Here is a 12790-nt window from a genome sequence, read left to right on the forward strand (position 1 = left end):
TGACAACGTACATAAAAACACAACGTCAGATCAGAATGCCAACTATTTCTTTACAAATTTGACACAAACTCTTGTCCGCGACACGTAGGTAATGCATAACAGATTTTATTTACGATCATTGGTTGCTGTATTCAATTTAAAAAAAAACAACAAAAAACTTGGCAGGAATGCGCCGTAAGTTTCGGTGTTAGCAGACGGCAGTCCCTGCAGACGTAGCGTGGCCGGGCATGCGCGTCTCGCGAACTTGCACGCGGTAGAGCCTAGGTGAAAAAGGGGGCTATGTGACAGCACATTCTGTTTGGTTACAAAGCCAAACGTCCAAACGTTGGCATTAAGTTTCATCCAATCAATCTGTGTTTAGTTCTAGGGGAAATCTCGTCTCCTTGATCGTTTGTTTCCTTAGTAAGACATTATTCTGAAGTTCTTAGTCATTCTAAATTAACACATCGGACATACACTGTGTTTAGATTTAGATCTAGTTTTCAAATCTAGATTTATTTATACATTTTCTTTTTCAGACGGATTATCTTTATTATTAGAAATTTGTGTTGAGAAAAACTGGATGCAATTTTAATGAGGTTTTAAAATTCATGAGATTTGTTACAAATAAACTCTTGTGGAGACGGAGTTTTGAAATACTTATCTATTGAAAAGAGGCGGGCTTTAGCAGACGACTGTGGTTATTATTATTATTATTATTTGGATTAAAACTGTTTTCATTCAATTGGATATTTGGAGTAACTAGATTAGATCTAGTCTGTTCGGACACATACTTCTCTTGGACCAATTAACATTCTGGTAAGTACCCTTACATTGGTTGTCAGGTTGTGGACCTACTGGTGAGAAAAGGGGGTCATGTAATTTATGTATTCAAATATAAACCAAGAGGCCCCCCCCCCCCCCTGTCCCAACTTCTTATGTTGCATAGAACCCATCGATAGAACAGCGTTTGGCTCAGTTAAGCCGAAGATTATGGGTTTCGTTGGGAATTGCAAGATTTCTTATTCGGCTAATGGAGGTCCGTCCAGAGTCCAGCGCCTATGGATAACGTTGTAACCGTCACGTGATGTGAGAATCATGTTTGTTTCTATGTATTCTTCGGGTATGCTTGTATGTACATATAGATCTTTGTATTTCGGTAGCTCCTGTTGGAGGTGCCAGCTGCTAAAGCATTGTGTTGTCTAGTTTTGACAGGCGGCTAGTGAACATCGTGGAGATCTTCTTGGTCTAGGTTCAAACATTCTCATCTAACTTCTTCAGTTTAATCTTAAAATGAAACTTTTCTAAACTTTTCTAAACAATTATGTGCTAAAAACGGGTCACAGAGAAACATTTAGTTGAACTTATGCCAGTTTCTGATGTTCTGGGCCTGTGTAGTGTCCTATTGTGCTTAGCCTCTAACAAAAGTGACTTTTGGAAACCAAAACCAAATAACTTAATGTTTACAATATAAATAGTGTCTTTGTTTGGGAGAAGTCTAATGCAATTCACTTAATGAGAGATGAATGGTTAGTATACATAGATTAATTTTAAGATTGTGTTGAAATTAATACAACATTCTATCTTCACCAACTCTACTTAATATTGTATCTTCCGTGTAAAAAATATGTATCGGTGTGTAGCTTTCATTTTGATCAAACTCTGATTCAAGTATTTATAGCTCTAATAGCTTCTCATTCCTGGTAACAAAAAATAGTTTTTTTTCTTAAAAGTTTTTTTTTATTTTCGTTCTTCCTCTTTGAATCTCTTACTTCACTGTGTTCCTTGTTCCTGTACCTTGCTACTCATGGACCTGTATCTACACACTACTCATGGACTTGTATCTACACACTACTCATGGATCTACACACTTCTTATGGACATGTAACCCGAAAAACTAACTACCTTCAAAATCTATAGAGTTGTGTAAGCTAACCCACAACCCCCTCATTCCGCCCGCCCTACAAAAAAAAAAAAAAAAACGGAAATAAATCCGTAAAGCACGTGGAGACCGGAAGTAGTTGACCACGTGACCTAGTTGTGTTAGGCAAAGGAAATGTAAACACCCCTTCTCACCCCTCCCCCAACCAATAGTTTCGAGTGTTCAAAATATTTGGTGCTTCATTCCATTTGGTGTCAGAGGTTTTCAAAATATTTTCTACCAAGAGTTCCGCCAAATAATCTTTTCTAAAACTAAATGAGTCCTTCTTTAATACTTCATATTTTGAGTTGAGTTGAAACGTATTTTAATCTATGAGTTGACTTTCAATTAGAGTGTCCTATAGGTTCATAGTTACCCGATTATTCTAAATGAAAGCAGATAGCGGCTAAATAAGTCTAGTTGAATCGTTTTACAGATCTATTTGTACTGCCACACATTGTATCGAGCTGGTCATTAGCTCAGTCTGGTAGAGATCTAACTTACTTCCATAAAGATAGGCACATAGAAATGTTCAGTGCAACATAGAGATAGCACAACGCAACATAGACATAGTGACCTAAGTTCGTTTACAGTCTGTTCTAGCACCATGAAAAATATATTTGTAAAAAGTATCCTACAACTTGATGAAGTATTTAGGATAGATTCACTTTGTTTTCAAGGCTAACTCTTAACAAATTTATTTGATGCCTAGCAAAAAGAAACAACCGCTTAATTTTCGCACCTCTGTCCGAGCTAGATTCACTCTTGCGATATAATCAATACCGCCCGCTTCTAGATTAAATTTAAAAACAAAAAGCATCTACAAGACTTGAACCTGCGATTTAGGGCTCGTCAGCCGAGTTATTACCTTTTGAATCACCTTGTGCATTAAAAACAAAAGGATTGACCTTCACATTTCAAACATTAAATTCAAACATAAAAATCAATATCTTATGTAAGTTTCTAAATAATGTGTATGTTAGTATAATCCAGAATGCGACCTTTTATTTGGAAGCTGCCTACAAGAAAGAATTCACACTACCCATCGGAAGAGAAACTTTAAAGACTCTTTCCCTCATACTTTTACCTGAACTAGTCTTCAACCTTTCGTCCTCCACACCTCAAGAGGAACCAAAGTAATTTCTATCTAGGGAGAACATACACTCTATCTCATTCACTCCAAGTCACTCCATCAATTTCAGTGCCTCGTCTCCTCTTCGTGTGTTCCGTAGGATCCAGTAAACGCCATCACGTCACGGGCCGCTAGGGTGTCCTAGGATCTAAGCCTGAAGAGTGTTGGAATGTCTCCAAATACTTTGTCTGTAACCCAATACGCAACACTGTCACAAACTTTTGGGGTCGGCGGTAAAAAACAAAATTAATTTTTTTTTAAAGGAAATAGATCTCGATGTTGGTGGAGACATTCTAAACTATTAGTTTACTCATCTAGTCTGAATAGCGGTTTGGTTTACAAGCGGTTGCCGGTTGGTTGGGAATGTACCCTGAGCTTCAGTTCATGTCAGAGAATTCATGAGATTTATAGGGGGAAGATGTAAAGGTCATCTGTTTCTGTGGCCCACGGTTAACGAGGGTGTTACGTGGCCAGCACAACGACTGACCGCCTTTACTTCCCGAACTAATGTCAATTACCCATTAGACTCGAGTCGACTCAGGGGCGTCCACTAAAACACCCGGAATAAACCATCTAGTTTTCCTTCTCTGTACCATTTGAAATGAAACAGAAATATGATGCATAGATGTCCGCCCTGGAAATGGCCCTTTTAGAAACAGTGTGTGAATCACAAGTCTGTTGGGGGCCCTTTTAGAAACAGTGTGTGAATCACAAGTCTGTTGGGGGCTCCTTTCCGTCCCCGACGGTGCGATGACCTCAGTTCCACATTTTATGGTAGGCCTGTTTTCGCCAACTTTTTTTTTTTACATTCTTTTATAAGTTCTCTTACCTTGCTGGTTATCATGTCCAGCTTAGTTCTAGACTCCTAGAGACAAAAGAAAGTTTAAAACAATGTCTAAACCTTTCTTAGAAACTACCACTACCTTCCCCCCCCTCCTCTTTTTTTTTCTAATTTGACGTACGTATTTTACATCTTTAGTTAGGCCTGGCAGTAGAAATATAACACTAGCTAACAAGGCAGGAGTGAGAGTCGTCCTGACAGCAACAGCTCCAGTTCAAGTTGGAGTTCAACTTTTGGATAAGATGGAAAAAAAAACAAAACAAAACGCCAACAACAATAAGCTGCGAATGCTTACAACTGATTTGGTCAAAGGTTAACAATAGTACTTACAGTCTTTTGTATGAAACTTACAATGTTCGTCTAAGGACACAAATAAAAAGGACCACCAATAACAACAAATCTAAGTGACCGTTCGCTTTGGAAGCAGAGGTTTACACAGGACGGGAGGGGGGAGGGCTTGATCGCTTGGGTCATGCCAGTATAAGTAAACAGTTCGACTGCTTGTCTACATCTTGGACACGTTTTGTGAGCACCCCTCTCCCCCCATTCCTGCTCGTTGCAGTCTGGATTATATCTGTACGCCCTATCCCCTCTGATACTCTCTCTCTCTCTCTCTCTCTCTCGGCACATCAAAAACCACCAGCCCTTAATTACGTCGGAGGAAGAAAAAAAAGGAGGGGTGGGGGGCGGCGGCGATTCTCTTAAGCAGGCAGGTAATGCTACAAAGCCTGGACCTAGGATCCTGCATCTTTACGGCTAAGGCTGCAGCGGAGTCGTGTCTTGAAGACATAATGAACCGCCATAACAGGACGCAATTCATCAGTGGATTAAGGGGAGGGGGGGGCGGTCGGGATAAACCAACACACACACATACACTAATTACATACCAGCCAGGCCAAGTAGTCACATTTCTTAAGTTAATTCATTAATTACCCCGGGACAGTGGTTCTCGTATTATTGGTGTAAGACCCGACTCGTTCGTTGTACTGTCCAAACACATGACACTTTCATTGAGATTATTTCTAAAAGACAATAAGAATGACATGCATTAAGTTAGCTCTCCCCCTCGGTCACTGACAACAACTTGTTCAAACACTAACATTAGGGCCCCACTGGTTTTAGAGCCATTAGGATGTCCCTGTATCGTGTAGGAATGTCTTTAACTACTTATATATACTTAGTGCGAGTACTAGTAGAATGGATAGTGGCATGGTTGACGTTTATTAAAATTCATCTAATCATCCCAACATATAAAGGGATGAGACGTTGAATGACCATTGACGACTTTTGAAGAATCTGGAATGACCAGTGTTTAAACAATGGGATTTTCAGTTTCGTCTTTAAAAGAAAAAGTCAAGTTCCCCTTTTAAACCTAGCGATCTATAGGGCAGATGATGTTAAGATAATCTACTTCTTTGGCCGACGGTTAACGAGCAGGATGTCATGTGGCCAGCACAACGACCTTTACTTTCCCACACTAAAGCCAGGTACCCATTACAGTTGAATGGACTCAGAGGCGCCCTAAAAATAGCGACATTCAAAATCCCAGTCTTCACCGAGATTCGAACCCAGGACCTTCCTGTGTCTCTATCGCCATGTGTCACTGTCCACATGTGTCTCTATCTCAGTGTGTCTCTATCTCAGTGTGTTTCTACCTCCGTGTCTCTATTTCTATGACACTATCTAATCACTCTAACTATTTCTATGACACTATCTAATCACTCTAACTATTTCTATGACACTATCTAATCACTCTAACTATTTCTATGACACTATCTAATCACTCTAACTATTTCTATGACACTATCTTATCACTCTAACTATTTCTATGACACTATCTAATCACTCTAACTATTTCTATGACACTATCTAATCACTCTAACTATTTCTATGACACTATCTAATCACTCTAACTATTTCTATGACACTATCTAATCACTCTAACTATTTCTATGACACTATCTAATCACTCTAACTATTTCTATGACACTATCTAATCACTCTAACTATTTCTATGACACTATCTAATCACTCTAACTATTTCTATGACTCTCATCTTCGTGAATCTCTCTCCCCCCGACTATCTTCGAGACTGTTTTCGTGACTCCACAATCAGTGTTATACTGAGGCATATATACAAGTGTATTTGACTTTGTATTAACTTCCAGTTACTTAATGGGTGAAAGGACTCCTGAATAAACGTTGACTTTTCAACTGATAAAAAATTATGAGATCACTTTCTATTTGAACGCCATCAATGAACATCGCGCGACCCACGATAATCCAAAGCGATGCCAAGCTTTACCTGAGAACTTGGGGACCCATTCGTTTTTCTCCACACAAGTTTGAGAACCGCTTAGACAGTACTATAAGAAAGAAGATGTCATGAGACTTTAGAGTTCTGATGTTATGTAAAAGTAAACAATGGGCAATGATTGTTTCAAATGACACCTAATGACTAGGACCGTGTTTTATCAGGTATGCAATTATTACAGTCACGGCGGACTGTCAGCAGTATCATTTGTTCATAGGTAACCTTACTAGTGTCTAGGTATTTGGCTTAGGTAGCATTCTACCTACACGACGCCTGGTTCTTCGTTGTGAGTTGTTTTTTTCTCTATCTGGAGAGGAAAGGTGGCGAGGGGGGGGGGGAGGAGTTTTTTTTAGGGGGGGGGGTCTGCAGTTTGTCCGATAACACTCACTCTCTAAGAACTAATTGGTCAGTTCTAGGAAAGGGAGAGTGAGGTGGTGTGCTAACTGGAGAGCCTGGACTAGGTAATGTTACTAAGTGGACTGTGCTGTTACAGTTATCTTTGCACTAGTTCTAGTTAATGTGTGTGTGTGTTAAGTGTACTATATTTTTTTTTGTCTCTTTTTTTTTTTGGGGGGGGGGGGAATTAAATTTCCATCAGGTCGTATCAGATCTTATCATCAGGTCGTATCAGATCGCAACATCGGGTCGTATCATATCTTATCATTAGGTTTTATTCAGATCGTATCCTTATGTCACATAGGGTAGTACCTTATTTTTCTGTTAGAATTTCGCACTTGAACAAAAATAGTTGTAATTATTTTACGTAAACATATAGAATTTCTTTCACTTTTGGGTTTGTTTGCTGCGATTCTACGAACATTTCTGGGTGTAGGAATAAAGAAGATTCTCAACAATCACTCTACATTACCATAAACTTCCACAGTTCCCGTCAGCACCACTATATCAAACACAAGAAACATATACACATCAAGTCCGATCATTCTTGAAAGAGCTCTTGTCTAAAACTGTGTGTCTCTAAGAATAGACAACTAGAGATCAGAATTTGGATTGATTCCTTCATCAGCACGTGACCTGCAACTGTCTGAATTGAAGTTTGGTGTGCTGATAATAATAAACATGTTCCGAATCAATTCGCAGCTACGAACAACTTCAAACTAAAACGAATTCCTCAAAACAGGCAAATGTTGAAAAAAGAAAAGACTCTTCCAATATGCAGTAAAAAGACTCTTCCAATATGCAGTAATCTACACTAATCCCACAACACTGCGACTGATCTATCAGCATGTTTCTGATACTTTGTAATCAACTTGTCCCATGTCACAACATTGGCACGCCTCGCTGAGCCCGCTTCTTTATTAGTACATCCCTCCGGACGACCCTGCCCTTGACTGTTATTTTTTTTTTTTTCTCTGACGGAACAGCAATTGAGCTAGTGAATAAGGTCGTGTCCCTTTTAGTGGAGCAGACAAACTAAATCTTTTGGTGGAGCAGTCAAACTAAATCTTTTAGTGGATCAGACAAATTAGATTTTTTAGGGGAACAGACAAGCTAAATCTTTTAGTGGAGCAGACAAACTAGATCTTTTAGTAGAGCAGACAAACTAGATCTTTTAGTGGAGCAGACAAACTAAATCTTTTAGTGGAGCAGACAAACTAGATCCTTTAGTAGAGCAGACAAACTAGATCCTTTAGTAGAGCAGACTAACTAGATTTTTTAGTGGAGCAGACAAACTAGATCTTTTAGTGGAGCAGACAAACTAGATCTTTTAGTGGAGCAGACAAACTAGATCTTTTAGTAGAGCAGACAAACTAGATCTTTTAGTAGAACAGACAAACTAGATCTTTTAGTGGAGAAGGCAAACTACATCTTTTAGTGGAGAAGGCGAACTAGATCTTTTAGTGAAGAAGGCGAACTAGATCTTTTAGTGAAGAAGGCGAACTAGATCTTTTAGTGAAGAAGGCGAACTAGATCTTTTAGTGAAGAAGGCGAACTAGATCTTTTAGTGAAGAAGGCGAACTAGATCTTTTAGTGAAGAAGGCGAACTAGATCTTTTAGTGAAGAAGGCGAACTAGATCTTTTAGTGGAGAAGGCGAACTAGATCTTTTAGTGGAGAAGGCGAACTAGATCTACTACACAGGAACTAGACTTTTTCTGGGTTTTAAGAAACATGCAGACCTTGTAATTCTGAATGTGTCATTCGTGTAATCGCAGGACATCTTGAAATATTTCTAGTAGAACTGTACCTTCAACGAAAATATCAATAGCTCTAGAAACAGAAATCATATAGAATAGCTCTTGCAACGATGACATACAAGGCCGGATTTAAGTATGTGGATGCATGTGGCTGTAGCCGCCCTCCCATAAAACCGGCCCTGATCACACATTACAATTAGTATGACATTAACAAAATTAGACTTATTACTATAATCCTGTAATCAATATTTAGAATTCATGGTCTATAACTGTGACCAAAACGTACTTAGAGAGGAGGAGACAAGCAGACATCACACTTTGAAGACTACAAGGGAAGTAAGCCAATTAAACAGCTCACGATACCATTGTCTCCCCTTTGGTCTAATTAAGAATATAGAGTGAGAGACAGGTGTGCAGACTTCTCTCTTTCTTTCTTCTGCGCGAGCGACTGTCTCGATGTCAGTCCAGTCTGAAAACTTAGTGGTTATCTATTTTGTCTCGGGCCACGAGGCGGAGGTCACTGAAGGTCAACGTCGACCGCTGGTCTAATTGCTTCCCCCGACAGTATGGCCGCATATGTCCTGGACCGTAGCGTTTGAGGAGAGGCTTGACGGTCTTGCAATGAAATTGATTGAACAGTAAGCTGTGAGAACCTGTGAAGGATCAAGCGGGAATGGGGGGGGGGGGGGGTCTTGGACTTATTGAATATGATTGTTTTTTGCTTTTTTTTTAGAAATAACACTGTTCTGAGCCCTCTCCCGCCCCCACTATGGTGCCCCTTTGTATTCTCTACATACCAAGTCTTATGTGCTACTATGTCTGTACATACCAAGTCTTATGTGCTACTATGTCTGTACATACCAAGTCTTATGTGCTACTATGTCTGTACATACCAAGTCTTATGTGCTACTATGTCTGTACGTACCAAGTCTTATGTGCTACTATGTCTGTACATACCAAGTCTTATGTGCTACTATGTCTGTACATACCAATTCTTATGTGCTACTATGTCTGTACATAACAATTCTTATGTGCTACTATGTCTGTACATAACAAGTCTTATGTGCTACTATGTCTGTACGTACCAAGTCTTATGTGCTACTATGTCTGTACGTACCAAGTCTTATGTGCTACTATGTCTGTACATACCAAGTCTTATGTGCTACTATGTCTGTACATACCAAGTCTTATGTGCTACTATGTCTGTACATACCAATTCTTATGTGCTACTATGTCTGTACATAACAATTCTTATGTGCTACTATGTCTGTACATAACAAGTCTTATGTGCTACTATGTCTGTACGTACCAAGTCTTATGTGCTACTATGTCTGTACATACCAATTCTTATGTGCTACTATGTCTGTACATAACAATTCTTATGTGCTACTATGTCTGTACATACCAAGTCTTATGTGCTACTATGTCTGTACATACCAAGTCTTATGTGCTACTATGTCTGTACATACCAAGTCTTATGTGCTACTATGTCTGTACGTATATATTATTACTAGTCGACCCTGCTATTTAGTGACGGGTGAATACAGAGTAGATTACTTGTTTTCCCCCCCCCCTTCTACGTGGGGTAGGAATAAAAATAGTGATCTTTCCATGACTTCTTGGTCACAACCGTTACGTCCGGCCCTGTTATTTTGTGACGGGTGAATCCTACTTGTTCTCCCCCAGTCTCTTTTTTTTCGTAGGGTAACTCTAGTCCGTCCGACTTGCAAAAATAAAAGAGTGATCTTTCCATTACGTGGTGTCCAAACTTTTGAGCCATGAAGAGAATTATATATATAGATAGTCAACCCATGGCGTAATATATGCCGCCATTTTGCAGGGCCGGCCATAGGCCAATGCAACCTATGCGACCGCAGTGGGCTCCGCACTTTCATAGGGCCCGCGCAAATTCTAGGTGTAAATTATTAATTTAAATTATTTTATAACTTATAACAGATTTCATGCGGCCGCCTGATTTACTAAGAGCTCCTGGAAATCTGAAATTGCAAAATATACGAAAAATTATTAAAATCTTTTGAAAGCTCATACAAATCTCCTGAAATATATAGACAAAAATTGTCATTTTGGGGTGTCATTCAATATGGAAAACGACAATCCTACGCGCAATAAAAAAAATATCCATTATCCCGTAATTTTGGAATCTGGTGAAAGAAGCTTTTCGCGCCTCAAACTAATGAAGAATATTTTGAGGTCAACAATACTCGTAGATACAATACTCGTAGATAGATTGAAACATTTGGTAATTCTTGCTATTGAGCGTGATCTATGTAGGAAATATAATTTTTCTGATGTTCTGTATGACTTCGTTAAACGCAAGGCTCGTAAAGTAATTCTGTATGTGGTAATAAATGAATATAAATGCGTAGACAAACTGTTATTGATCTGAATTTGTTAATAGTTCCAAGTTTTTGTTCTATATTTTAAGATTTTCTTCACTAAACTACAGTGCTGCAGTGAATAGGTTGGAAGAATGATAGTCGCCTCTTTTTTTTTTCTGGTCGGCTTCAACTGCTACGTCGTGTTCTTCTCCACGGCTCTATTTGTCTTTAGTCTGTGTGTGTTTCCTTGGGCTAGAGATTTCGTCTAAGTCGCTCACATAGTGGAAGATCTTCATCTCACGTTGCTCTGCGGAGCAAGGGTTTGAAGCAACAAGGTTCTACCACTCCTGTCTCCCATTGTCTCGCTTTGAGTCGTAGCTCTCGTCTTTGTCACGCCTGTGTTTTCATCTTCATTGTCTGGCTGAACTAGAAGCAGTCTTAATCCCCCACCCTCCTGCAACCCTCCCTTGACTCTGTTTCTTAACCTCTCTGTCTTTTCTTTCTCATCTCTCTCTCTCTTCCTCACACACTTAGTTTCCACATCTCCCATTGTCACATTTCTTTCTGTCTGCTAAGATTAAGGAAAGGCGTCGGATGTATAGACTTAGACACAACGGTGTACAGAGTCCCTCCTTGGGTTCGCCTTTTCTACCTTCCTCTAGTCACAGTCTAGTGCATGAACTGTACCCCCCCCCCTTGTATATATGTTTTTTAGTGTGTGTAGTTAGTCTAAATGTGTGGTAAATCTAATAGCGTGAAAGCATGGTAAATCTGTGTGATCGGTATGTGTGGTAACTTTAGTGTGTGGTAATTTTCACTTTTTGGTATATTTATCTGTGTGGTTATTCTGACTGATTGGTATGTTTGACTGTGTGGTAATTCTGACTGATTGGTATGTTTAACTGTGTGGTAATTCTGACTGTGTGGTATGTTTGACTGTGTGGTAACTTAGTGGTAAGTTTGACTGTGTGGTAAGTTTGACTGTGTGGTAAGTTAAATGTGGTGTATGTTTTACAGTTTCACTTTGTATGAGTTGCCTTGTATTTACGTCTGCTCTCCTCTTTCATTGGATTTGGAAACACCTCTGACAGTTTGTTTTTTTCTAGTTCTTTCTGTAATTTCACATCCCCCCTCTCTCTTTTCTTTCTTCCTCCTCAAGTTTTTGGTACTCACTTTTTTTTTTTACCAACCTTTTTGTTGATGCAAGCCTTAACATTTCTTCTCGACGTTTCCTAATGCCCAGGTACCAAAGCTTGTTATGAGTTCAATGGATCTACATGCTTTTGTATATCTAGCACGCAGTCGTCTCAGTTCGATGGTGTTAGTTCACTGGTGTCAGTTCACTGGTGTCAGTTCAGTGGTGTCAGTTCACTGGTGTCAGTTCAGTGGTGTCAGTTCAGTGGTGTCAGTTCACTGGTGTCAGTTCAGTGGTGTCAGTTCACTGGTGTCAGTTCAGTGGTGTCAGTTCAGTGGTGTCAGTTCACTGGTGTCAGTTCACTGGTGTCAGTTCACTGGTGTCAGTTCACTGGTGTCAGTTCACTAGTGTCAGTTCACTGGTGTCAGTTCACTGGTGTCAGTTCACTAGTGTCAGTTCAGTTATGTCAGTTCACTAGTGTCAGTTCAGTGGTGTCAGTTCACTAGTGTCAGTTCAGTGGTGTCAGTTCACTAGTGTCAGTTCAGTGGTGTCAGTTCACTGGTGTCAGTTCAGTGGTGTCAGTTCACTGGTGTCAGTTCACTAGTGTCAGTTCACTGGTGTCAGTTCACTGGTGTCAGTTCACTAGTGTCAGTTCAGTTATGTCAGTTCAGTGGTGTCAGTTCACTAGTGTCAGTTCAGTGTTGTCAGTTCACTAGTGTCAGTTCAGTGGTGTCAGTTCTCTGCTGATGTTTACCTCATCTTGTTTGTTCAAGTACATCTTCTATTGCAACACTTATGTAAGGGCCATCTAGTGCAGTAGCCCACACGGCCATGGTCAAGTGACACACTTCCTTGCAATCGGCCACGTCCACAAACTGACAGAGGTCATCTTATACCACATCACAACACACACATATACCACACATGCACTGACAATGCAGGGATTGCCTCGTGTGTTTTGTCGCCTCGCCTTCT

General features: G+C 39.8%; 1 protein-coding gene across 3 annotated transcripts in view; it reads left to right on the forward strand.

Annotated features, from left to right (window-relative positions):
• Window positions 1–257: 257 nt before the first annotated feature.
• The window catches only part of LOC106067868 (lactadherin-like), a 197323-nt gene continuing 184790 nt past the window's right edge, over window positions 258–12790 (forward strand). The window contains exons 1-2 of one of the 3 annotated variants that reach the window (XM_056044451.1): window positions 274–402; window positions 519–798. The gene's annotated coding sequence lies outside the window, so the exon portion shown is untranslated. Of the gene's footprint in view, window positions 799–12790 lie in introns of all 3 variants that reach the window. The other 2 variants (XM_056044452.1, XM_056044453.1) reach the window with 2 other exon arrangements.

This window comes from Biomphalaria glabrata, chromosome 10 (genome assembly GCF_947242115.1).
Source record: "Biomphalaria glabrata chromosome 10, xgBioGlab47.1, whole genome shotgun sequence".
NCBI classification, from domain to species: Eukaryota; Metazoa; Mollusca; class Gastropoda; family Planorbidae; genus Biomphalaria; species Biomphalaria glabrata.